This window comes from Ictidomys tridecemlineatus, chromosome 7, assembly GCF_052094955.1.
Source record: "Ictidomys tridecemlineatus isolate mIctTri1 chromosome 7, mIctTri1.hap1, whole genome shotgun sequence".
In the NCBI taxonomy this organism is placed as follows: domain Eukaryota; kingdom Metazoa; phylum Chordata; class Mammalia; order Rodentia; family Sciuridae; genus Ictidomys; species Ictidomys tridecemlineatus.
This window is the reverse complement of record NC_135483.1, coordinates 62,096,700-62,121,945: the sequence shown is the minus strand read 5'-3', so window position 1 is coordinate 62,121,945 and position 25,246 is coordinate 62,096,700. Positions and strand designations below refer to the sequence as shown.

The following is a 25,246-nucleotide window of genomic DNA, read 5'->3' as shown; positions in this document are numbered from 1 at the left end:
ACGTGACCATTTCAAGGCGTCATAAAAATTTAAATAGACGTGCAGAAGGGCAAGATTTACTCCACCCTTTAAACCTATGAACCGCTGTGATTCGATTTTTTTTTCAACAAACAAGGGAAACATTTATAAAACAGAGAAAATTACCTTGGAAAACGTTCTCATGAGAGGACGTGCCTCATTAATTAGGGAGACGGAAAGGGTGGAGAGAAATAAGGTGGGCCAGGCTTGGAATAGCATGGAGCTGGCTTCCCATATTTGCAGGTTCTGTATTTACAGATCCAACTAATCCTGGATCCAAATGAAAAAAAAATGACATCTGTGTTGACCACGTGCAGACTTCTTTTCTTGTCATCATTCCCTAATACAGTATAACAACTATTTAGATAGCATTTACGTTTTATTAGTATTATAAGTAATCTGGAGATGATTTATACTATACATGGGGACATATGTGGGCTATATACTGTGCCATTTTATATAAGGACTTGAGCATCCATGGATTTTGGTATCTTGGAGTGTCCTGGAGCCATTCTCCCGTGGATACCAAGGGACAACTGTACTGACCCCACACGTGATCCTGCACATTCTCTAGTATGTTCTGGCTGCTCAGAGCTTCCTTCTTCCTGCAATATTCAAGGGGGGAAATACTGGAGGTGGAATCAATCATCAGTGAATTGACAAATCAATCTGAATTCATATAACAAAAATGCCAGGTGCGAGACACACTGGCTAACACCAGATTTTGAAGGGGGTTATAGCTGAAATTTATTTACTGTTCTGTGTACCTTTGGTACCGACATTTCATCCGAGCGTCTCCAATGCTTGTCATTTTTTTTTTCTGTTTTTAACTTATTGTGTGTTAGAGTTTGGATCTGAAATGCTCCCCAAAGGCTTACATGTTGAAAGCTTGGTTCCCAGCTGGTGGCATCATTGGGAAGTGGTGGACAGTTTAGGATTATGGCACCTTGTTGGAGGAAGTGGATCACTTGGGTAGTGTCCTAAAAGTGTATATCTTGTCCCCTGCCCCTTCCTCTCTGCTTCCTGGCTATCAGGAGGTGAGTAGCTTTCCATTACCACATCCTTCCACCATGATGTTTCTACCTCATCACAGGCTTATAATCAACACAGCTGAGTATGGACGGAGACCTCTGAAACCAAGAGCCCATATAAATCTTTCCTCCTTTAAAGTTCTTTTTTCAGGTATCTTTTCACAGTGATGGAAAGCTGACTAACATATTATGTCCTATTACTTATCTTTTTGAAGTAAAAATGTAAGTTTTCCAAAATTCTTTTGGACCTGGATGAGCAAGTAAATCTCAAGTTGGTGAAAGTACTTACATTTCTACTTGTTTTGTCACCTCAAGTTGAACAAATTCCAAAGTGAACTACCCTCATCTGAACTATGCTTTCTGTCCTTTCTGTAATCAATAGATTCATCTTTGTCCTATTTACTCAGACACAATGCTTGAGGACACAGCACTTAATGATTTATTCATGTATTTGTTTTCTTCATTAACAGATATTTATTGAACACTTACAATGCATGAGCCCTGTTATAGATACTGAGGATTCAGCAGTGAATAAAACTTATAAAAATCTCTGCCTTATGTCTTCACATGGCCTTCTAGTCTCCTGGGTCTCTGTGTGTTTTCCTATTCTGTCTCTTATAAGGACACTTGCCCTTGGGCTTAAGGCCTACCTGGGTAAGCCAATGTGTTAGTGAGTTTTACATCACTGTAAAAAATACCTAAGCTAATAAATTATCATCTTGGTTTGAATAAGAGGTATCCCCCCAAAGCTCCTGTTTATGAAGGAATACTCAGAGGTGAAAGAGATTATGAGTGGTGTAACATAATCAGTCCACCCTAGTTTTAATAAAATGACTGGGTGCTAACTGTAGGCAGGTGGGGCATGGCTGGAGGAGGTGGGTTCCTGGGGATGTTCCTGGAAGGGTTCATCTTTCTTGCAGTTCCTTTTCTTTCTCTACTTCCTGACCATACCAGGAGCTGAGCAGCTTTCCTTTGCTGGGCTCTTCCTCCGTGATGTGCTGCCTTACCTCAGGCCATCATGGACTGAGACTTCTGAAACCATGAGCCTCCAATAAACTTTTTCTCCTTTAAGTTGTTATTGTCAGGAATTTTTGTCACAGTAATAAAAAGATGACGAGGACACTTAGAAAAAGTTGATTTTGGCTCACAGTTTTGTAGATTTCAGTCTATGACCACCTGGCCCATTTGTGTTGGGCCTGTGGTGAGGCAATCCATCATGGAGGGCGTGTGCAGTGCAGCAAAATTCTTTACCTTATGGCCAGGAAGCAAAAGAGAGTCAAAAAACTAGATTTGCTTCCCAGCAAATCTGAAAAAACAAAACAAGAAAGAGAGTGAAAGAAATAGAATTAGCTTCCTTGATCCCCTCCCAGGTCATGCCCACAATCACCTGAAGACCTCCCACTAACCTCTTAGAGTTTCCACCACCTTCCAATAGCACAAATATGGGGACCAAGCCTTTAACACATGGGACTTCAGGGGACATCCTGGATCTCAACTATAGCAGCCCAAAGTGACCTCCTTTCAAGGGTAATAACTTAATTAAATCTACCAAGACTATCTTCCCAAACCAAGGCACAATCCCAGATTCCCAGGACCAGGAAGTGGCTATATCATTGTTGAAGGCCACCATTCAACCCATTAGGGGAGAGAACAAGTAGGGTCATTTTTTCTTAGAAAATTGGAACTAGGTATCCTAATTCCAATTTCAGAAAAGGTGACATTTGAATAAAGACCTGAAAGAGGTGAAGGAGGGAACTTGCAGACTTCTGTGACGGAGCACTCCAGAAAGTGGTGGTGGTGGTAGTACAGGATGAAGGCCTTGCCTGCTTTGTTCAGGAATGAAGAGGCCAGTTCCGGTGCAGCATCCTCAGCTCAAGTGATGACATAGGTTTCTATGGCGAGTGTGCAGGGAGCCAATGGATGGCTGCAAGCAGAGTAATGATGCAACCTGACTTCCCCACTGGCAGGATGCTGGCTTGTAGAGAACAGATGGAAGGGACAAAGGCAAAGGGACCTACTCAAACAAAATAGCAGCATGGGAACAGACTGTGTCTTGAACCACAGCAATTGCTGCCGAAGAAGTGGTTGGATTCTGGATGTGTCTTAAATAGGGGATGGAAGTAAAAAAAGAAGTTGAGAATGACCCCACTATATTGGTCTGAAAAATGGGAAAAAAATAAAGTTGTCCTTTACTGAGATGTGCATGACTTAAGGTAGCTGAAGCTCAATTGTGGACAACTCAGTAGTGTGAAGCCCATTCCCTGGTCATCCAGATTTATGTGGTGAGTGGGCAGTTGGTGCCCAACTCTGGAGCAGAGGGGAAGTCTGGTCTAGACATGTAGGCTTGGAACCTATAAGCATAGAGAAGATGCTTAAAGCTACACAACTAAATGATATACAAAGGCAAGAAGAAAGAGAGGCCATCCAGGGACTGAGCCTTGGGGCATTCTAATGTTAGGGTTCAGGCAACAAAGAACCAGAGGGAACTGAGAAGAAGTGAAGCAGATGGAAAATCAGAGAGCATGATACATGGAAGTTATCATGTACCACTTCCTTTATCCAGATGTGCTCCAGATGCCGTCTCCAATGCAGTTATTTTTTCCTTTTAACCATTCATTACTCTCCTGTTCTTCCAATTCTAACTCCATCCCTCATATCATTATCTTGCATTGAGTTTTAGTAATAGAATCAGTTTGTGGTGCAAAAGGAGAGATATCACCAAGGATTGGTCCTAGTCCCTCCCCTCACTCATACCTGGGACTGTACTGTGAGGGAGGGGACCCTATGACCAGTTGAGGGAGAAGGAAAGGCCAAGCTCAGTTCATGAACAGATCAGCATGGAATAAGATACAAGCTGACATGGGACTGCAACTGTGTTCCAGCCGTGAAAGATAGGTGAGGGAAACTCTGTGGAGCAGGAATTGGGTGGGACATTTAATCATGTACAAAAAATAGTTCATGGATACACAAGCAGGGATGGATGGCTTGGCTGATCGGTCAGAGGTTCCTAAAGCTGGGATCATCAGGGACAAACAGGTGTAGGGCTGATACAGATGGACAGGGTCTAGGTGTGGGGATCTTTGTTCCTTATAACAACATCATCAGTCATCAGCCAGCCTCACCACTGCCATCTAAAGAACTGGCTACTAACCCGGAAGATGGAGTAACTGCATCTAAGATGAGAGGTGATGTACAGACTCCCACTCACCAAGGCTTCTGCTGCTTGTCCCAAGGGTAGACAAGCACTGAACCCTGACTTGCTTCTACTCCTCTATGCAATCATCTAGAGCAGATGAGTGACACTGTACCTGTGTTACACCCTCACTCCTTCACAGGTGTCCTTCCTGACAGTGGTCACTAATGAACTTCCTGCATGCAAATACCTGCTTTTTATCCTAGGAACCTGACCTGAGACAGGATAGGAAGGGGAAAAATAAGCAAGAAGAAAGACAAACATCCTGTATGATGTCACTGATGGATAAACAAAATGTCAACCACTATTCTCTGCCTATTTGTCTCTGGCTCTGCTTTTACACCTGTGCCCACATTTTAATTTTATTACACATTTTCTAAAACTTCCAGTAGGTGGAGAACTTGCATCAAGTTTGCCACTGACACCCCTCCCGACAGAGTTGCATTTATTTTTTTATTTAACCATTACTGAAATGAAATGATGGTTTCTAACCGACAATGAAATGCATTTATGGCTCTTCTTAGTGGCCTAAGCTTTTCACACATTATAGACCTAAAAACATTATATAGAATTACATTTCTCTTGTGATTGACTGTTACTATAGAATGCTCTAAGGAGAAAGAGATGAACTGTGAAGGCAAGGCTAAAATTCAACATTATCTTTTTTTTTTTTGGTGGTTGTTGTGGAATATTGCTCCTTGATTAGTTTATTGTGCTTTATTTTAAGCTCTTACATCTGCAAGATGTTGTTTTTTCAAAAAAATTCTGCAAGTGAGTATTGATTGCAAGATAACTGCAGATTAAGGAAACAATTTTGTTCATTAAAAAGCCTTATCCATTGCTGTGTTTCTTTACATTTCAATTTTAAAACAGTAGGCAAAGGATTTCTTTTTCTATGCATGGTTATTCTTGCTGATTATTGAGAAGGTTTTATTGAGGTCACAGAATTTAGGTTAATAGAATTTAGTATACTAGAGCATTCCCAGTTACAGCTCCCAGCAGTAGGAATGTGGCCCCAATTTAGCAGCCAGTCAGCCCTGCTGCGGGGACATTGCACTTAGAATCCTTGCTGACCCGGGGGAAGCCTCTCTGTTGGGCTTATTTCAAGACACAGGTTTGGAAAGTGATGAACAGCTATGCCCAGATGTATGCACAACCCCAGCAGGACCTCCCAAAGAGAGTCTAGATATGGTCTCTAGATAGGGTCTCTAGATCTTTGGATTTGGGGCCAAATCCAGCTCACTGCCTGTGCTAAGATTCTCAAGCTAAGAAAGTGTGTGTGTGTGTGTGTGTGTGTGTGTGTGTGTGTGTTTGCTAAGAACGGCTTTTACAAATGAGCATTGCTAGTTGATTGAATGATAGAAAATATTAATTTGAATCACAATTAAGCAAGTCCTTTCCCTCTCCTCCCAATTCCATCCTTCTCATTAGTAGATCTCTATTTCTCTTTCCTTCCCAAATCATACTCAATTATTACTTTATTTTGGATTTGTTAGCTAAATCTGTGGGACTTTGTTTTCCCTCTTGTTATTTAGGTTACCTACATAATAACTATTATTTTGCCTCGTAAAGCCTAACATACTTGCTATCTGGCCTTTATAGAAAATTTGTTGACTCTGCTTTTATATACTTCCTAAAACTTGAGGGAAGCTAGTGTGTTAAGCATGTGAAATTTTTCTGAAGAGAAGGTATATGGCTTTCTGTGTAGGATAGCCAGACAACTTTGAATTTGCCCAATCTATCTGAAAGGTGACTGTGACCACAGACAGGTTAAGATTCACTGGCCTTTTAGGATGAGGGCCTATCTATTGCAATAATAATAATAACAATAACAACAACAACAACAATAACTCATGGGTCAATATACCAAGAATGATCAAAAGATTGTCCACAATGAATTTAAGGGGCTCAAAGACAGTTTGAAATGAATTACTAAACAATTGAAGACAATTTTGTTTTTGGTCATAACCACAAGGTATATTGTGTTGCAGTAATGTAGGAACTTAGTTATTATTTATTCAACCTTATGCCATAATATAAAAATAGGAACACCTTTTCTTGACATACTTAAGAAAAGCATTGTCCTTGACCCTGAGTAGGCATCTAGTGTGTGCTCATGACTTAATGAATTGACTAGACATCTCAAACAGGTTAAATCAAATGCATATCCTTAGAGTAAATGAAATGATTATTCTTATGAATTTGCAGCTAACTTAACTATGATGGGACAAAGGAGAGAAACTATAAATGGTGTTCTAGTAAAGCCTGCAAAACTGAAGCCTTAATGACTCTGAAGAGCAAAGAGGAGCCGGAATGGTAGTGCACGCCTGTAATTCCAGTGACTTGAGAGGCTGAAGCAGGTGGACCACAAGTTCATACCAGCCTTAGCAACTTAGGAAGGCTCTAAGCAACTTAGCAAGATCCTGTCTCAAAAAAAAAAAATAATAATAATAAAAGAAAGGACTGGAACTGTGGCTCAGTGGTTAAGTGCACTTTTGTTCAATTCCAGTAACAAAATAAATAAATAAAATAAATAACACAAAGGCAGAGAGGAGCAGAGAACCTTCTGGAAACCAATAGCTATCCCTTAAAAGGCGTGGTTAATATTTTAGTTCTATTCAGTGAGAATTTCTGGAAAGCTGCTTCTATTCAGGTGGTTTCAGCCCATACCTATGTGAATATTCAAATAGGCTAAATGTGGCTTGCCCACACCAAACACACCTTTCATTGCTGGAGCTAGCTCAGATGCATCCTTCCTGCAAAGATGAGTGGAAGGAAACAACTCTGTTCCCACCCTCCATGGAAAAGAACTAGGTCAAAAGGCAAACGGGACTGTCCACTGGAACCAAAGCCAGCAACCTGGGAAGTGCTGACTCAAATGACTGTCCTTTTATTTTTTTTCTTTTTTTCTTCCCCCCTCCCCAAAGGATACTTGCTCTATTTTATAAAAAGGTGGAGGATTCGCACACTTTCTCCTTTGATTGAGCTGTTTATGTTGATGTAAGTTCTGGCAAATGTGTCCTGGGGCTTAGCTGAGTGGTTTGGATACAACATCACCGACTGTTCCAATTTAAGAAACTCTCACGAGATTGCACGGAGACAAAGAATCTGCAGAAAGGCACAGTCCTGTAGCGCTCCAATGCTCTAATCTGAGTTCTGCTCTGCGAAGTCCTTTCTAATCCTCTTGTACCCTGCTGTGGCTAGCAGTCTAGGGAAGGGCAGTAAGAGCAAAAGCTGCAGGAAACAGATTTAATTCAATCTAGCAAACATTTACTAAGCACCTCTGGTGTGCCAGACACTGAGCCAGGTTCTGGGGATACAAAGATGAATAGGCTATGGTCCCAGAATTCAAACAGGTCACCATTTACAGGCGGATAGGCACAACCACACGAATAATAAAACAACAGAGCAGCAGGGAAGGGGATTTGTCACTGAAGGGATGACATGGATGTGTCTTAAATGACAAGGAGAGAGTAACAGAGAAGGGAGAGTGGACATTCCAGGCCGAAGCAACATTAGCAAATTGAAGAAGATATCTAAGCCTAGGGAAATTGGGGAGAAAATCGAAAGAATTTTGTCTTTGGGAGAAGTGGAAGAAACATCTAGAAATATGAACTGAGTCACAACTATTGATCATCCAACAAATATTTACCACTGGAGATAGAAAAACAAATGAAAACAAGCAAATCTCTCCCTGTGTGATGCTCACCTTCAAATTCAGCAGGTAGAGTAGGGTGAAGACAAATAACAAATTCAAAAAAAAAAAAAACACAGCAAATGGTATGTATTTTATTTTTCCAAGCTTGACATAACAAAGTTCCACTAGGAAGCTTGGAGAACAGCATCTTATTGTCTCATAGTTCTGGAGACTAGAAGTCCAAAGTCATGGTGTCTCCTTCTACGAGACAGAATTTGTTCCATGCTCTCCTCCAGCTCTCGTCCACACTCTGGAGGTGTGCTGGCAATCTTTGGAGTTCCTTGGCTGGTAGAATATAACCTTCACCTTTGGCTCATCTCCCCATGGTGTTGACCCTGTGTGTATGTCTCTGTATCCAAACTTCCCCCTTTAAAAAAAAATAAGATTACTGGTCATACTTGATTAGGACTAGGACCTACTTCTAATGAACTCATCTTAAAAGCTGATCATCTGCAAAGACCCTCTTTCCAAATAAAGTCACATTCTCAGGTATTAGGGGTTAGCACTTCAACATCTTTTTTTTTTAAAAAATTGGTTTTACTTTTTAAATACATGACAGTGGAATGCATCATAATTCTTATTACACATACAGAACAAGTTTTCATATTTCTGTATTATAAAGTATGTATTATAAAGTTTCTGTATTATAAAGACACCAATTCATGTCTTTATACATGTACTTTGGATAATGATGTCCATCAGATTCCTCAATCATTGCTAACCCCTTGCTCCGTCCTTTCCCCGCCCACCCCTCTGCCCTATCTAGAGTTCGTCTATTCCTCCCATGCTCCCTCTCCCTACCCCACTATGAGTCAAGCACCTTATATCAGAAAAAACATTTGCCATTTGTTTTTTTTGGATTGGCTAACTTCGCTTAGCTTTATCTTCTCCAACTGCATCCATTTACCTGCCATGATTTTATTCTTTCATTGCTGAGTAAAATATTCCACTGTGTATATATCTACTGAAGGGCATTTAGGTTGGTTCCACAGTTTAGCTATTGTGAATTTTGCTGCTGTGTCCCTTGATGTGACTGTGTCCCTCTAGTATGTTGTTAAGTCTTTAGGTATAGACTGAGGAGAGGGATAGCTGGGCCAAATGGTGGTTCCATTCCCAATTTCCCAAGAAATCTCTATACTGCTTTCCATATTGGCTGCATCAATTTGCAGTCCCACCAGCAGTGTATGAGTGTGCCTTTTCCCCCACAACCTAGCCACACTTATTGTTGTTTGTCTTCATAATAGCTGCCATTCTGACTGGAGTGAGATGGTATCTCAGAGTAGTTTTGATTTGCATTTCTTTAATTGCTAGAGGTGATGAACATTTTTTTTCCATATATTTGTTGAAGCACTTCAACATCCTTTGAAGGGACATAATTCTACCCATAGCTGCATGTTAGAGTGTAATAAATGATGTTTTGGAGAAAAAGTAGCATAATTGTATTGAGGAGGACATCTGTGTGTGAGGCAGGGGAAGAGGGAGGTTTGTAGTTTTTAATAATTGGTCCTTGGTCTGACTCACTGCAAAGAATACATTTGAACAAAATCCGGAAAGAGGTGAGTAGTGAGGCTCAGATATCTGAGGAAGACTCTTCTGGGTAGAGAGACAAGACAGTGCAAAGGTTGAGAGTTAGAACATCCCAGGGTGGGTGGGGGGAGGTGGATGTGGGGACAAAGGAGGAGGCCAAGGAGCTGGAGCAGAGTGAGAAAAGGCACAAAAGCAGGTGTGGTCAGTGTCCACGGGTTGCTGGGACATGTAGTATCTCACTACTATCAGGAGGGTTTGGACCCTGGAGACATCGGACAGTTTGAAGCAGAAGAGTGACATGATGCAACTGAGCTTTTAAAAGCTTTTGGGTTGCTGTATTAAGAATGGATTGGGGCTGAGGTTTTGGCTCAGTGGTAGAGCGCTTGCCTAGCATGTGAGAGGCACTGGGTTTGATTCTCAGCACCACATATAAATGAAAGAAAGGTCCACTGACAACTAAAAAGCAAAAAAAAAAAAAAAATGGGTTGGGTAGGGTGCGATGGTGTACTCCTGGAATCTCAGAGGTTTAGGAGGCTGAGGAGGGAGGATCACTAGTTCAAAGCCAGTCTCAGCAACTAAGCAAGACCTTTTCTTAAAAAACAAAAACAAGACCTGAGAATGTGGCTCAGTAGTTTAGAGCCCCTCTGTCCTATCTCTAGTACCCAACCCCCCCAAACAAACAAACAACAACAACAAACCCCCCAAACCAGAATGGTTTGGGGTGGAGACCATGGTGGATTTGAGGAGACCCCCTAGGAGCTAACTGTATGAGTTCAGGTGAGAGGCAGGGGTTGTTGGATTGGAGTGCTGAGTGGAAGTGGTGAGAAATTTGAATGTATGGAGTTTGAGGTCAAGCTCTGGAGTTAGATAGACCTGAGTTCACCCTTACCTAGGCCATTCTGACATTTTCCCAGAGATAAACTTCTCTTTGAGGAGGTTATGACTTGTACATGCAATAGGACACTCCAAGAATGTCTTTCAGGTGGCCATTGTCTGTAATCCTCAATGGCCCCGTTTCTTTTCTACTCCTGGTCTGATGACACAGACTTCCAATGATAGGGAATCCTGTACTGGGTACTCTTATCTCTTCGTAAAAATAGAAAAAAAGATACATAGGTGGGCAACTCAATGTGATCCAGAAATTCTGGTTTTGCATATTTTGTGCCTGGTAGCTATCAGGACAATCCAGAACATTGACCTTCTCCAGGAAGTGGTCGACTTTGCAATCAATGTGCCGTGGGGCCTTCTCCACTAGGTATTAAGATAATGACAGGCCAGAATTGCTATGGAGTCCACATAATCTCATTGAAAGCCACTTCCCTCATGTGACTGTGTGTCAAGCACTCAAACCTTTTATATCCTTCTGTCAATGTCCAAGTTGAGGCCTGAATTCTCTTCAGTATTAGAATAGTTTCCTCACTGTTCTTCCTACTTCTAATCGCTCTTTACTTCCTTCTAAACTATTCTTAAAGTTACTTCCAGAATGTTCTCCTGAAAATAAGAAACTTAGGAAACTCCTAGTCGCTCTTCAAATCCTTCCACAACTCCTTCTGTGTTTTCTTTCTTTCTTTCTTTTTTTTTTTTGGTACCAGGGATTGAACCCAGAAGGGCTCAGCCACTAAGCCACATTCCCAGTCCCCCTCATTGTCTATTTTGAGACAGGTCTTGCTAAGTTACTTAGGGCCCCACTAAGTCGCCACAAACTTAAGCTGGCCTTGAACCTGTGATCCTCCTGTCTCAGCCTCCTGGGTCACTGAAATTATAGGCATGTGTTACCACACCTAGCTCCCATCTGGTTTTATAGCAGCCAATGTTCTCTGTCCAGGCCACAAAACTGTTTCTGCCCCAGCCCATACCTACAATCCCAGCCCGGCTTCCACTCTCTGGACCTCATACTCCATACCTTGTCCTCACTGGACTAGTGCCTTTACCCCAACTTGTGCCCAAGGAAACTTTGATTGAGGAGAGCCATCATAATGTAATAACCTGCATCTCTATGTTTTTTACTCTGTGGAATAGTGGAAAGACAAAGTATTTCTGAGTCAGCAAGACCTGGATTAGAACCATGGCATTGACAATAGCCATCTGTGTGATTCTGACCAGCAACTTGACTTTATTTTCTCATCCATATAATGGGAATAAGAATGCTTACCTTGCAGGAGTGTAATAAAGGTAGAGGTTATGTTGTGAAAATGACTGTGTGTCATCAAATCTGTAAAAGACACTCGGTGAGTGGTAACCATTATTGAATATCAGTTTGGAGCTCAGGGGAAAAATTGTCTGGAATTAGACTTTGAGAGAGTCGTGAATGTCTGTGGGAGCTTGGGCAATTTACAGTTTCCTGGGCCGAGAAGTAGAAAAGGAGACAATGACCCAGGACAGAATGTGCACAATTAATTGACATCAGTTTTAAAATCTAACACATACTCACATTTCACCAAGTTAAATTCAGCTAATTGAGATTTTATGATACTGCAGGCAAAACTGGGTTGCAACTTACTTTTGTGCTATTTATGATAAAATTAATAGGGAGAACATGATTCAGAGCTCCTGATGTGGGGATGTTTAACCTACTTAAGCAAGCACATTTTTAAAGTTAAGTTAGAATCCATTTAGCGAGATAAGTTTATGTAGAGACCATGTGCTACTTGAAGTGATTTAGAGATGTAAAATTAGAATTATGAAGTGAGAAAAGATATGGAGATCATTAGCATATCCTCTTCATTTTAAAGATGAGAAAAAGAGAGAAAATAAAAAAGGTCAACTGATTTATACAAGCAGACACAGAATACACAACACATTCCAGATGAGAATCCAGGCCACCTGATCCAAAATGAGGTTCTTTTTGGATAAGCTAGACATTGAGTTTTGCCACTCATGTCACCAGCGATTTTTTTCCCCTAGGCCACCCCAGGTGACCATTAGTGTTTTTTTCACATTCTTGGTAGCAATTAAAGGAGTGTTACTTACAAATTACCGTATAATTCAGATTTACTATTAATCCATGCTGGTGTTCTCAGTGTGGTCCTGGAATGGACTACAAGGATTTGGCCAGTTTTCTTGGGCAGAGTTGTAAAGAGAGACCCGCACAATGAAAAGAATCCATTGGCAGCATCGCCCTAGACAAATGTTCTTAAAAAAAAAAAAATGGCCTCTAAACACTCAATTTAACTCACTGGTTCTTAATTAGGATCATTGTGAGTTTAAGATTTGTTGTTCAGAGTAGAGTTTTTGAACCCTGAAGGCTGACTTGCTTAGGAACTTCATCTCAGCTAAGATCAAAGGGATTTATGAACACTGAATCCCCTTCCTCTGCCATCGGATGACAGACAGCTCTGGGGAGTCTACTTTTCAGGGTCATGTCTTTTCTTTCTGTTTTTCTTTTTTTCCATGTATTTTTTTTTTATTGGTGCACCCCAGTCGTACACAATGGTGAGATTTGTTGTTACACATTCGTACGTGCACATAAGGCAATTTGCCCATATCATTCCCCAGTATTTCCCCTTTCCCTCCCCTCTTCCATCCCCCTGGTTCCTTTCCTCTACTCAACTGATCTCAGATTTTAATGAGATTCATACCCTCACTCTCTTTTCCTGTTTCCTCTTCCATGAGTGAGAAAACCTATGAGGGTCACGCCTTCTTAGGCTTCCATATTGGCTGAAATATGAGCATGTACCTATACATCCTGGATGTTTTCTCAGAAAAAATGGCTGAGGCAAATGGTTTTAAAGGCTTAATGGTTTATGCAGATTATGTTTTTTTGTTTGTTTGTTTTTTGTTTTGGTCAAGAATATATAGCTCCCCATTTCTATTATCTGACTTAGGGGAAATCTAAAAAGAAAATCTAGTGTGATTCATTTTCAAAATGTGTGTGTGTTTGATATAGAAATCTGCTCCCTAAGCACTGTGGCTCCATGCTGCCAAGACAAAATAAATCAATGTGTTAATTACTTGAAAAAAAAAAACAACAGTAGAAAACCAGCTGTAATTAATGGAAAGAAAACAAATGGAAGCCCAAAGTAGTATTTCACTATGGAAGATTCCACACAAGGAAGTTTCCACCCAAGACTAGAATTATGAAATTGGTAAAAATAGCTATTTCTCAACTCTGTGAACCACACTACCACAACTAAACACCACCAGCCAGGAGTCCTATCTAGGGGTGAAGTGGACAAGCTGTGACTCACCTTTTAACATCCAAGGTACACATAACTTTGTCTTTTCTTCTTCTCTTTCTCCTTTGTCTTCTTTTTGGATTTAACAGCTTTGATTGGAAGAAGGATTTAGTTAAGACAAATACATATTTTTGGTTAGAGTGATAAAGTGTGTGAAGTATGCTGGCATGAAGCCCACTGCAATCAATGCTTTTATGAATGGACTAAAACTTCACTTTGTCGGTCTGGGCAGTTCTGGGATGTTCCAAATGCCCAATTCCTGGTCTCTTCTGTTGCAGAGTACTTGAACTTGCTATTTCAACCTTGACCTTTCTTTGTCTGTGTTGCAGAACACAGTTCAAAGGACACTTCCTGGTGACCCTCCGCATGGATCAAGTCCTCTGGTGTTTGCTGTCATTGCCTGTTGGGCTTTTCCTTCATAGCCTTTCTCAGACCTCGTGGCTGTGGATTTGTGTAATGTGAGATGATTTGATTACTGTTTGCCTCACTTTCTAGATGACATGAAGATGGTGTCCATGTTGTTTTGCTCACTCATCTATGTCCAGAACCTACTTTGGAATGAACCCATAACAAATAACAAATAAAATAACAAATGTCCTTAATGGTACACATTAATGTCTACCTATTATGGAATGTCTACATGTTAGGTATTGTAATAAATGCTTTCTGTATTTTAGTTAACACACAGCATCTCTCTGTAAGTTTTAATCTCAAACATGGAACACTATATTCATTTGTCAGCCATTTGATGTAAGGGCAAGAACTTAATCATTGATTAAAATTCCCTGTCTTTAAAAAATATTATATACATTACACCTATAATGCCTATAATTTATGATTTCCAAATTGTCTAGGACATAAGAATATCTGTAAAGCAATTAATGCTTTTAGATTTTTACATCTTCCCCCATAACAATTCTTCCAGTTATATCATTAAATAATTTGACAGTATTTTAAAATGACCTGTTTTGACATTTTGCCTTTGTATTTTCCTGGGATATAAAATTATTGTTTTGTAATTAAAATAAGTACAACTTGAATATTTAAGAACAAACAAGACTGTGTCCTTATGGGTGTGCTACTTGTTATCTTCTTCTTTTTTTTTTGATACAAGGAACTGAACAGAGGGTGCTTAACCACTGAGCCACATCCCCAGTTCTTTTAATTTTTATTTTGAGATAGGGTCTTACTAAATTTCTTGGAGCCTCACTAAGTTGCTGAGGCTGGCCTTGAACTTGTTATTTTCCCTCCTCAGCCTCCTAAGTTGCTGGTATTTATTACAAGAGTGTGCCACTACAACCAGTCACTTGTTATATTCTTTTTTTAAAAATTTATATATGACAGCTGAATGCATTGCAATTCTCATTACACATATAGAGCACAATGTTTCATATCTCTGGTTGTGTACAAAGTATGTTCACACCAATTTGTGTCTTCATACATGTACTTTGGATAATAATGACCACCACATTTCACCATCATTTCTAACCCCATGCCCATTCCCTTCCCCTCCAACCCCTCTGCCTTATCTAGAGTTCATCTCTTCCTCCCATGCTCCCCCTCTCTATCCCACTATGAATTAGCCTCCTTATTATCAGAGAAAACATTCAGCATTTGGTTTTTGGGGATTGGCTAATTTCACTTAGCATTATCTATGTAACTCCACCCATTTACCTGCAAATGCCATGATTTTTTTCTCTTTTATTGCTGAGTAATATTCCATTGTGTATATATGCCACATTTTCTTTATCCATTCATCTACTGAAGGGCATCTAGGTTGGCTCCACAGTTTAGCTATTGTGAATTGTGCTGCTATAAACATTGATGTGGCTATGTCCCTGTAGTATGCTGTTTTTAAGTCCTTTGCGTATAGACCGAGGAGAGGGATAGCTGGGTCAAACGGTGGTTCCATTCCCAATTTTCCAAGAAATCACTTTTTATCTTCGTAAGTGGGCTGCACGCCTGTGCTCAGTATCGGTGACCATCAGCCAGTATGCTGAAGGGAGCATGAAGAGTGCTTATCAATCTTGGGAGTTGTTAAGTGCAGGTTGGTCAAAAAAGCTACTGCTGCATCCTTATACACATTTTGCAAAAGAGAAGATTGAGTCTCCAAGAGGAAAAGCAGTTTTCCTGATGTCACAAAGCTCATGAATGGTGGATGAAAAATCAGGTCTGTCTGATTCCCAAGCCAATGTTCTTTCTTTAGAATACATATGATTTTCTCTCACTTCTGGGTGGTAACCCTTCTGGTAGAAACCATCTTTGATTTTTTCACACAGCTGTGACAAATAAAATAGTCACTCAATAGTTAATAAGTTATTTAGGATTTTCTTGCTGAAGCAGGGCCATTCTTTGACATTTACCATGAGAGTGGGTCATTATATGCTGCAAAGATGGGCATTCCACCTTTTTATAAGGTTGCGATTTCTTACATGGTATGTGTGTATGTGTTTGTGTGTTTGTGTGTGGGGGGGAGAAAGAGAGAGAGAATTAAAGCAAGTCTAAAGAATATTGAGTAGTCAAGATATGCTTATTTATTGAACAAATCAGTTAATTACAATAAAAATGAAACAAATCAGTATCTTGAGCAGGACTTTTATACCCCCCATTCTTGTGGTTTTGCTGGTGGTATCTGTTGGTTTCCCATCAGGGTCTCTGTTGATCCTTATTTTTCTACAAATTTATTTAGGAGGTTTCCCACATATTTAAATACATACATACAAATATATGTAACAAATATTATATGTAAGTTTGTAAGTTTATATTTTATGTGTGTGTATATATGTGTGTACACACACACACACACACACACACACACACACATATATATATATATATATATATATATATATTTTTTTTTTTTTTTTTTCAGAATTGGGCATTGAACTCAGGGGATGCTATACCACTGAGCCTCAACCCCAGCCCTTCTTATCATTTATTTTGAGAATGGGTCTTGCTAAGTTGCCTAGGCTGGCTTTTAACTTGTGATCCTCCTGCCTCTGCCTCCAAAGTTGCTGGGATTACAAGCAGCACCACCATGCCCGGCTCTCATTTCTTACTTTTTCAAAGTGATTTAACATGTTCAAAATTTATACATTTTGAAATGGAGTAAATAAAGTGAGATTTATTGCATGATGTGCAAGACAAGCAGGATGTTCATTGTGCTAAAAGGAATCGTGGAATCTTGATTTAGGATGGTTGACTGGTTATGCTCATTGGTACCCTCCTCTTTTAAAATCCCTATTGATCATTACAAAAGTCTAAAAGGGGCATGAATCAAAAAATCATAAAGAGCAAGAGTCAATCATCAGCAAAGGAGAGACTGTGAAACAACTTTCTAGAAGATGGAAAACAGATGAAGGATTAGAGACAAAAGCAAAATGTATCCTTGAATATGTGGAGCTCTAGGAGAGTCTGGGACTCAGAGATGCTGATTTTAGAGAAAGGCAAGAATGATTCTTTGGGCTCAGTCCTTTGTGGCTTGAAAATCTTTTTTTTTTCTTTTGGCTGGGGGAACCGGGGATTGAACTCAGGGGCACTCAACCACTGAGCCACATCCCCAGCCGTATTTAACATTTTTTTTAGAGACAAGGCCTCACTGAGTTGCTTAGCACCTCACTAACTTGCTGAGGCTAGCTTTGAACTCGAGCTCCTCCTGCCTCTGCCTCCTGAGCCTCTGGGATTGGTAATCTTTGTATGAAGAATGTACCCGCACTTTCACTTATATTGAAAATAACTGCTGATCTGAATTTACCTCCAAACAAACACATGTTATTATCAAAGAAACAAACAAACAAAAAAACCTGAAAGATTGGGGGAGAACTGAGGCAATATGAATTACTCCAAAATAATTCTGGCATTTGGTGACCCTCTAGGTCAAGGTCATCTCTATCATTCATTCATTCCTGAACAAAGTATTCCAGTCAACATGCTCTACTCAAGGACTCCCAAGTAGTTCTCTCCTTATTGCTTCTTAAATATGATAGATCATCAAAGGTACCTTTTGGGTCTGGAATGTCACCCCAAAGCTGATGTGATGAAAACTTGGTCCCCAATGCAGCTATGTCCAGAGATGGGGCTTTGGGCTAGTAATTGGATCATGAGGACTCTAATCTTATTGCTGGATTAATCCATCATCTGATGGATTCATAATTTGAATGACTACTGGGTGGAGGTAGGAAAAATGGGCAGGTGGGTGTGATTAAGGGAAGCAGTTCATGGGGGCTGTGCCCCTGGGAACTACATCTTGTCCCTTGACCTCTCTCCCTCCCTCTCTGTTTCCCAGCTGCCACAAACTGAGCAGCTTTCCTCCCCCTCCCCCTCCACCATGATGTTCTGCCTCACCTTCTGCCCAAAGTAATGGGGCCAGCTGACCATGGATTGAAATCTCTGAAACCAAAATAAATCTTTCCTCCTCTATGTTGTTCTTGTTAGTTATCTGGGTCACAGCAGTGAAAAGCTGACTAACAGCATCTGAAAAAAAAATCTGCAACCTAAAAGAGAAGATAAAGAAGTACAATCCGGAAAAACTGACCCCGAAAGAAGAATGTAATTCTCTATTGTTATTATTATTATTACTACTATCATATGTGGTGCCAAGGATTGAACCAAGGGTCTCACACAGGCTAGGCGAGCATTCCACCATTGAGCTATCCCCCCAACTCTGAAATCATATAATTCAAGGAAAAAAAGAGACAAGAAGAATTTTAGTTTCTTCAGAAAGATTCAATAATTTTTTTTTCATTCATAAAGCAAGAATGTATTTCCGTAAAAAAGAAATAATTAGAAGGAGCTCTTGGAAATTAAAAATATAGTTACTAAAAAAGAACCAGTAGAGGATTAAGGCCAGGTAATCACTTAGAAAATATAACATAAAGACTAAGATGAAAAATATGAAAGATAAGAAATGAGACCTAGAAGTCATCCCAAGATTACCAATGTCATACTATTAGGAATATCTTCAGAACAGAAAGCAGACAGAATAGAAAAAATAAATCTTTTTAAAGGAGGAAATAATTAAGAGAATAGCACAAGATAATATCCAAGAGCTGAATATCATTAGTTGACCGGAACAATTAGCAGATTCATTTCAACTTTCCATGAAAAAATTTCAAGAAATCAGACCATCATTTGAACTCCTCCCACCCAGCAGCTCTGGATTGATAGCAAACAATGGAGTATCTTTTCAAAGTTATGAGGAGAAATTGTTTTCAATCTTACATCTGATACTCAACAAAGCTGTCAATCAAGAGTTATGGGTAGAATAAACATGTTTTCAAATTTGTAAGGATCTAGCACCTTTGCTTGTTATGTAAAGTTTCTTAGGCAGTTACTTGGAGAACTTGGCCCTGCTGAACAAGGGGGTAAATCAGGAGAGAAGAAGGGGGTAAATCAGGGATTCAAGGGGGGTAAATCAGGGATTCAACTCAGAGGAATCACAAAGTGAGGTTCCAGCATCTAAGCTCAGGAGCCCATTGGGGGAGCATTTAGTCTAGAGTGGAGCTGTAAGAGGGTGAGAGCTAGAAAAATGGAAGTCTATAGATTTTCTGGATCTCAGAGACGCTGGAAGAATGAGGATTTGATAAAGGGAAACAATGCAAAGAGGCAACTCAAATTGAAGGAGGAGAAACAAACAAACAAAAGCCAAAAGGAAGTAGAAGAGGAGGAAGAGCAGAAAGACAAGAAATCAAGAAAACAAAAATTTGGAGGGCAATGAAGACTACCATTTGACAGTTTAGCCAATAATGCTACATACGCTTAATCATGTAAATACTGTTTATTGCTTTTCAAGTTTTAGAATCAACAAATCAGCAGGAAGAAAGACATAATTATAAGTGCATGCAAAAAAAGAGAAAGTGTTCTCAAATTTAACATGGAAAGTTACAGTGCTCTGGTAGCACTGGAAGTTGGAAAGAAGGGTGGGAGAGAAAAGGAGAAAGAACAAGACCACTCACTAATCAACCCAATGCAGAAGGTTGGAAGCAATAATCTCATGTAACAGAAAGGCTATTCTCTCTCGAAATATCCAGATTTGCTTTAGATGGTGCGATTGTTTAAAGTGACAGCTAATAGTCAAGAGGAAAAAATGATCACTCTAGCTGAAAAGGTTTTGAAAATATTAGCTAAAATACACTGAGGGTTTATGATGAGAAACTCACCTTGGTAAACTTTATCCTAAAAATAGCTCTTAGAGGTATACCTACTGATTAAAACAGAGCCCCGCCTATAGTAAGTGGTTAGGGAGGTTAAGAAACTTGCTCAAGGTCACATAGTTAATATGTAAAATTGAACTTAGTTTTGTCTGGCTCAAGAAGGGTAGTAGCTGGGGAATGAATTAGAGAAAACTGCATCATATGCATTTATTAATATGTAAAAATGAACCCCACTATTATGTAAAACTCTAATGCACTAAAAGTTTTTTTAATGTCTAAGATGATACTCATAAATATATAATGTGAACCATATGAGTAATTAAAATTTCTAGTAGCTACATACAAACATAAAAAGAAACAAGTGGGAAAGGCAAAAGGGAGAAGGAGGAGGGAAGGGAAAGGGAAAGTACTGGAGACTGAATTGGAACAAATTATATTCCATGCTTGTATAATTATGTCAAAGTGAACACTAGCAGTGTGTATAACTGAAATGAACTAATAAAAAAAAACAAGTGAATATAAAAAGTGCTCTACATTGGTAATCACCAAGGAATGCAAATCAAAACCACAATGAGCTATCTTCTCACTCCAATTAGAATGGCTCTATAATCAAAAGACTAAAGATCACAAATGCTGGTGAGGATTCAGAGAAAGGGGAAGTCTCACACACTTATTTGTGAGAATGTAAATTACTGCAGTTACAGAACATAGTATGGAGTTTTAAAAAAACTAGAAATAGATCTGCCACATAACCCACAAATCCCACTACTGGGTATCTATCCCCAAAGAACTTAAATCAGTAAATTGAAGAGCTTGAACTTCTCTGTTTACTGTGGCACTCTTCACAACAGCCAGGCTGTGAAATCAACCATAGAAGAATGGATAAAGATAATGTGGTATAATATACATAATAGAATATTATTCAGCAATTAAAAAGAATGAAATTCTGCTATTAGTGACAACATGAATAGAACATTATGTGTGGCAAAATTAAATCAAGCAGTTATGGAAAATAGTATGGAGTGTCTACAGGAGATTGGTCCCAGGTCCAAAAAGACAAATAGCATATGTTCTCACTTATTTGTGGAAGCTAAAAAGTTGATTTCAAAGAAGTGAAGAATAGGGGCTAGGGTGTCAGGGGCTGCTGCAGTCTGGCTGGGCACAAATCATGAGCCACTGAAGCAGGAACAAACTTTATTTCTGAACTCCACCAGCACACTCCACACATGCTCCCTGGAAACTCTCCCGAATGCCACTTGGCTACTCCAGGAACCACCAACCGGAAATCCCTCCTCCGGCACTTCCCCAACCAATACGAACTCTCCAGGAATCCCGTGAGAACTCCAAAGTAGCCTGCTGAGGTGGACAGTAAAGGTCTAATATACAATTGAATCAATCCAGCATCATCTTAATGGCTTGCCTCTCAACCAATACTATTGGCAAAATGCCAGGGGCCATTCTGACTCAGCTACTCAGCTGTGGCTCTCAGCAAGGGGCCACCATGAACAGGAGATAAGCACGTATGGTTAGCCTTGAGGGATGGAGGTGTGGAACTGGCTTCCTCTGCTTGAAAGCCAGTGGACCTCACTCCGTGGGGCAGAGGAGAGAAGCTCTGGGACTGGGCTACACTCTGCTGAAACCCAATCCCTTGCCTCTTTTGGGTGGAACTTTCTTGAGTGTCTTCCCTTCAATAAATAGGGTTTCAGGCATGCTTTTTCTCTTTCTTTCCAATGGACCCTTAAGGTCAAGAGCTGTCCCTGATTCCTGCAAGAAAAAGATATTTCTGTGTGTTGCATGCTTCCTTCACTGTTTTCTTAGTTATTGATGTAGACAGCTCTTGTGAACCCAACTCAGGTTGCCACCCAGGCTTCCTGGTGATACTGTGGATAGTTTTTAGTGGTAGAGAGCTTGCCGAACATGTGGGATACCCTTGGTTCCACCCCTTGCACTGAAAAAAAAAAGGTAGAGAGTAAAATAATTGTTACCAGGGACTGGTAAAGGTTCAAGTCCGATAAGAGAAAAGATGATTAACTTGTACATGGGTGCTGTTGGATATGAGGAATATCTTTTGATGTCCTATGGCACAGATAGATAACTATGACTGATGACAATTAATTGACTATTTCAAAATAGCTAGTGGGAGGATTTTGAATGCTGACAATACAAAGAAATGATAAATGCTGAAGTGATAGAAAATGCCAATTTTCCTGATATAATTATTAATTCAATACATACATGTATTGGATTGCCACACTGTACCCTACAGATATGCACAATTACTTAGTGAAAAATAAAAAAAGAAACAAATGAAATTAATTTGAACAATATATTTGATTTAATTTTCATATGCAAAATATTATCATTTTGGTAAGTAATCAATATAAAGAAATTACTAAGGATATGATTTTTGTTCTTTCTCTCAAATCAAGTCTTTAAAAATCTAATATCTATTTTACATTTAAATTCCATCTTGATTTGCTGAACAGTCACATTTCAAGTACATATTGGGCTACAAAGCACATTGGAAAGCTCGAATTTAAGCCCTCAACTATGCATGGTGATGTTCAAGAGCCTTAGGGAGGTGATCAGGCATGTGCTTGTAGACCTACAAACTTTGAGATGCTCACAAACAGTTGCTGATACTCAGGACGTAGTTATCAGCCCACTGTATCGGAGGGGTAATGCATCTGCAGATTCAACCAATTTCAGATCAAAACTATTTGGGGAAAAAAATCACATCTGTACTAATGAGGAACAAAGTATTTTTTTCTTGTCATTATTCCCTGAACAATATAGTATAATAGCTATTTATACCACAATTACACTGTATCAGACATTATAAATAATCTAGAGATGATTTAAAACATATAGGAAGGATATATATATATATATATACAGGTTATATTAAATGCTACACCATTTTATATAAGGAACTTGAGCATTGATGGATTTTGGTAGATTGCAGAGTCCCGAGACCAATCTCCTGTAGACACCAAAGTACAACTACGTATGAATTTGGAATCTACTAAGTGTTTGGTTGGTCTTAGGAAAACAATTAAGAATTGTTGAGCATGGAGTAAGTATTTATACCCCAGGGCTGGCCGAGATGTCCCGGGTGAAGCTTCAGATGGAGCAAAGAAGAGGGCTGAGGTCTGAGCCCTGCATCCTCCAACATCCAGCAACTGGGAGGGGGAAGATTCAGCCAAGGAGACAGGGGATGAAGAGGTCATTGGAATAGGAGGAAAACTGGAAGAGGGTAGTACCTGAGCAACCAATGGAAAAAAGTCTCTAAGAGAATCCAGGGATGAAGATGAAAGCTGAGAGCAGACTATTTGATCAAGAAGAACACACTGGTGGCATGAACAGGGCTGTTTTCACTGGAGTGGAAGGCACATCAATCTGAGCTCTGGCAGTGATGCCTGAGCACATAAATCCAGAATGGAGTGGGAAGAGTGATTGTCAAGAGGTTGCAAAGAATGGTTGGAGGAGAAATGTTAGAATTGGTGAGTTGAAGAGAAAGGATGGATTTGTGAGGAACATTTTTGTCAGAATCGATGTACATGATGATCGATTACATTTAAAACGTTTAGGGTGGCCTGCAGTAGAATTGAAAGAGCAAAGGTGTTTGGGCCAATTACAAAGATCCAGTTTGTATCAAGAGGTAGGCTCCAATTGGCGGAGTGTTCTTGAGTTCTAAAACAGCTTTCTTATCTGTTTAAAATGGGCAAAAAGAGGATGGCATGAAATTAAATTATTTTGACCAGGCAGAGGATCTGTAAGGATACCCAGCACACCAGAGGTACTTCGTATAACCAAATGTCCAGGCAGGCATTGGTATGGCACAGTCTATTTAGAGAAAGTGGCATGTGTGTCATGGTCCTGTTGGGCTCTGGGCATGCCTGGGAAGCAGCAGCTGGTACCCCATTGTCAGGGTCTTGGGACAAATCTTGAGCCTTTTCTAAATCATATTCACCTGGGGCTCTCTTTTAGCTTATTTGAGATCCTTTCTAGGGAAACAGATAGGAACAAACAATTAACAAGCCCCAAATGTTCTACATTATATGAAGGCTTAAGAGTAATAGTACTCCTTGTTGCTTACTGGATTTTTTAAAAAATATTTTTTAGTTATAGACGAATGCGAAATCTTTATTTTGTTTATTCATTTTTATGTGGTGCTGAGGATTGAACCCAGTGCCTCACATGTGCGAGGCAAGCACTCTGCCACTGAGCCACAACCCCAGACCCACTTACTGGATTTAAAATAGAGTTGGGCTCGACTTTTCTTAGCAACCCTCTTGTTCTGGAAGCCAGTAACTCTTGTCTTCTTTGCTATTGCTTGAGCAAAGGGCTTCTTAAATTCCCGACCTCCTACCTCCTGAGGTGCCCTTATTTATCTCAATTGCTGAATCTTAGGTGATATTAGTTGGTAAAGAGGTTGTGCGAAGGACTGAAGCATGAATTTCTATCCTCCGAGGAAACTCCAGATTCAGCATCTTGCTCTCAATGTCCTGTTTTATTTACGGAAATCATGTTAAGTCTATTTTTGTTTGTCATTTCTAGGACATCTCTATTTAACAGCATATTCTCTCTGACCTTTGTTCAGAGGAGACAGGATTGTGTTGAGTACAAGGAGCAGGCAACACCAGCTTGTCATTGTCCCTGAACATGATTAGTGTCTGTCTTCAAACTAGCTCCTAAGGCACTGAGGGCAGGGACTGAACATTAGATCTCAGAGTCCAGTGCACAATAGGAAGATTTGCTGGATTTTAAACAAATATTTCCACTACAAACTCTGGCAACCGTTTCTTTCTTTTGGTTAATTCTTAGGAATCCCATTCATTGTGAGAGATTCTAATATTTGTCACCTGTAAATTTATGTTTTTAACTCTGACACAGATTTTAGGACCCCAAAAGACTATAAGATCCACCTGTATAAAAGTGAACTTGCTATTAACTAGTACTGCAAAAATGGAAAGTTTTTAGAATATTCTTGAAACATTTTAAAAACAAGACCTAAAAGCTTCTTTAAGAATTTATGAATTTTATTTATTTTTAATAAAATGATGAAGTAATGATGCTTTTTAACTCCATGTTACCCAGTTTGAAGAGTCTCTTGCACAGTTAACTACGACTAAGATTTTCATGGAAATATTAGACCTCAGCTGCTGGGACTTTGCCTGCTGTAGGTATTGTTTGTTGTACATTCCCATCACCAGGAGGGATAGCTCAGGTAGAGATATATGCTGCTGATAGGAACAAAGGAGTTTCTAACAATAATTTTTAACCAAGCACCACCTTTTTTTTTTTTTGGAGTGAGTTGCATACCTGCTGGAAGTCAGCATAATCTTGCAGACTTCCATCATTTGGCATTTCATCCACGTTCCCTATACATTCCCAAATGTCAGTTCTCTGTGTAAAACTTGCAATGGAATTTTTACTGGCACACAAGTGTA

General features: G+C 39.7%; 1 protein-coding gene across 4 annotated transcripts in view; it reads left to right on the top strand.

Annotated features, from left to right (window-relative positions):
- The window catches only part of LOC110597892 (uncharacterized), a 179,430-nt gene that overhangs the window by 83,144 nt on the left and 71,040 nt on the right, over positions 1 to 25,246 (top strand). For 2 of the 4 annotated variants that reach the window (XM_078017073.1, XM_078017067.1), the window contains one exon: positions 13,971 to 14,328. The exons of the other annotated variants lie outside the window; for them this stretch is intronic. The gene's annotated coding sequence lies outside the window, so the exon portion shown is untranslated. Of the gene's footprint in view, positions 1 to 13,970; positions 14,329 to 25,246 lie in introns of those variants that run through there. 4 annotated transcript variants of the gene reach the window in all.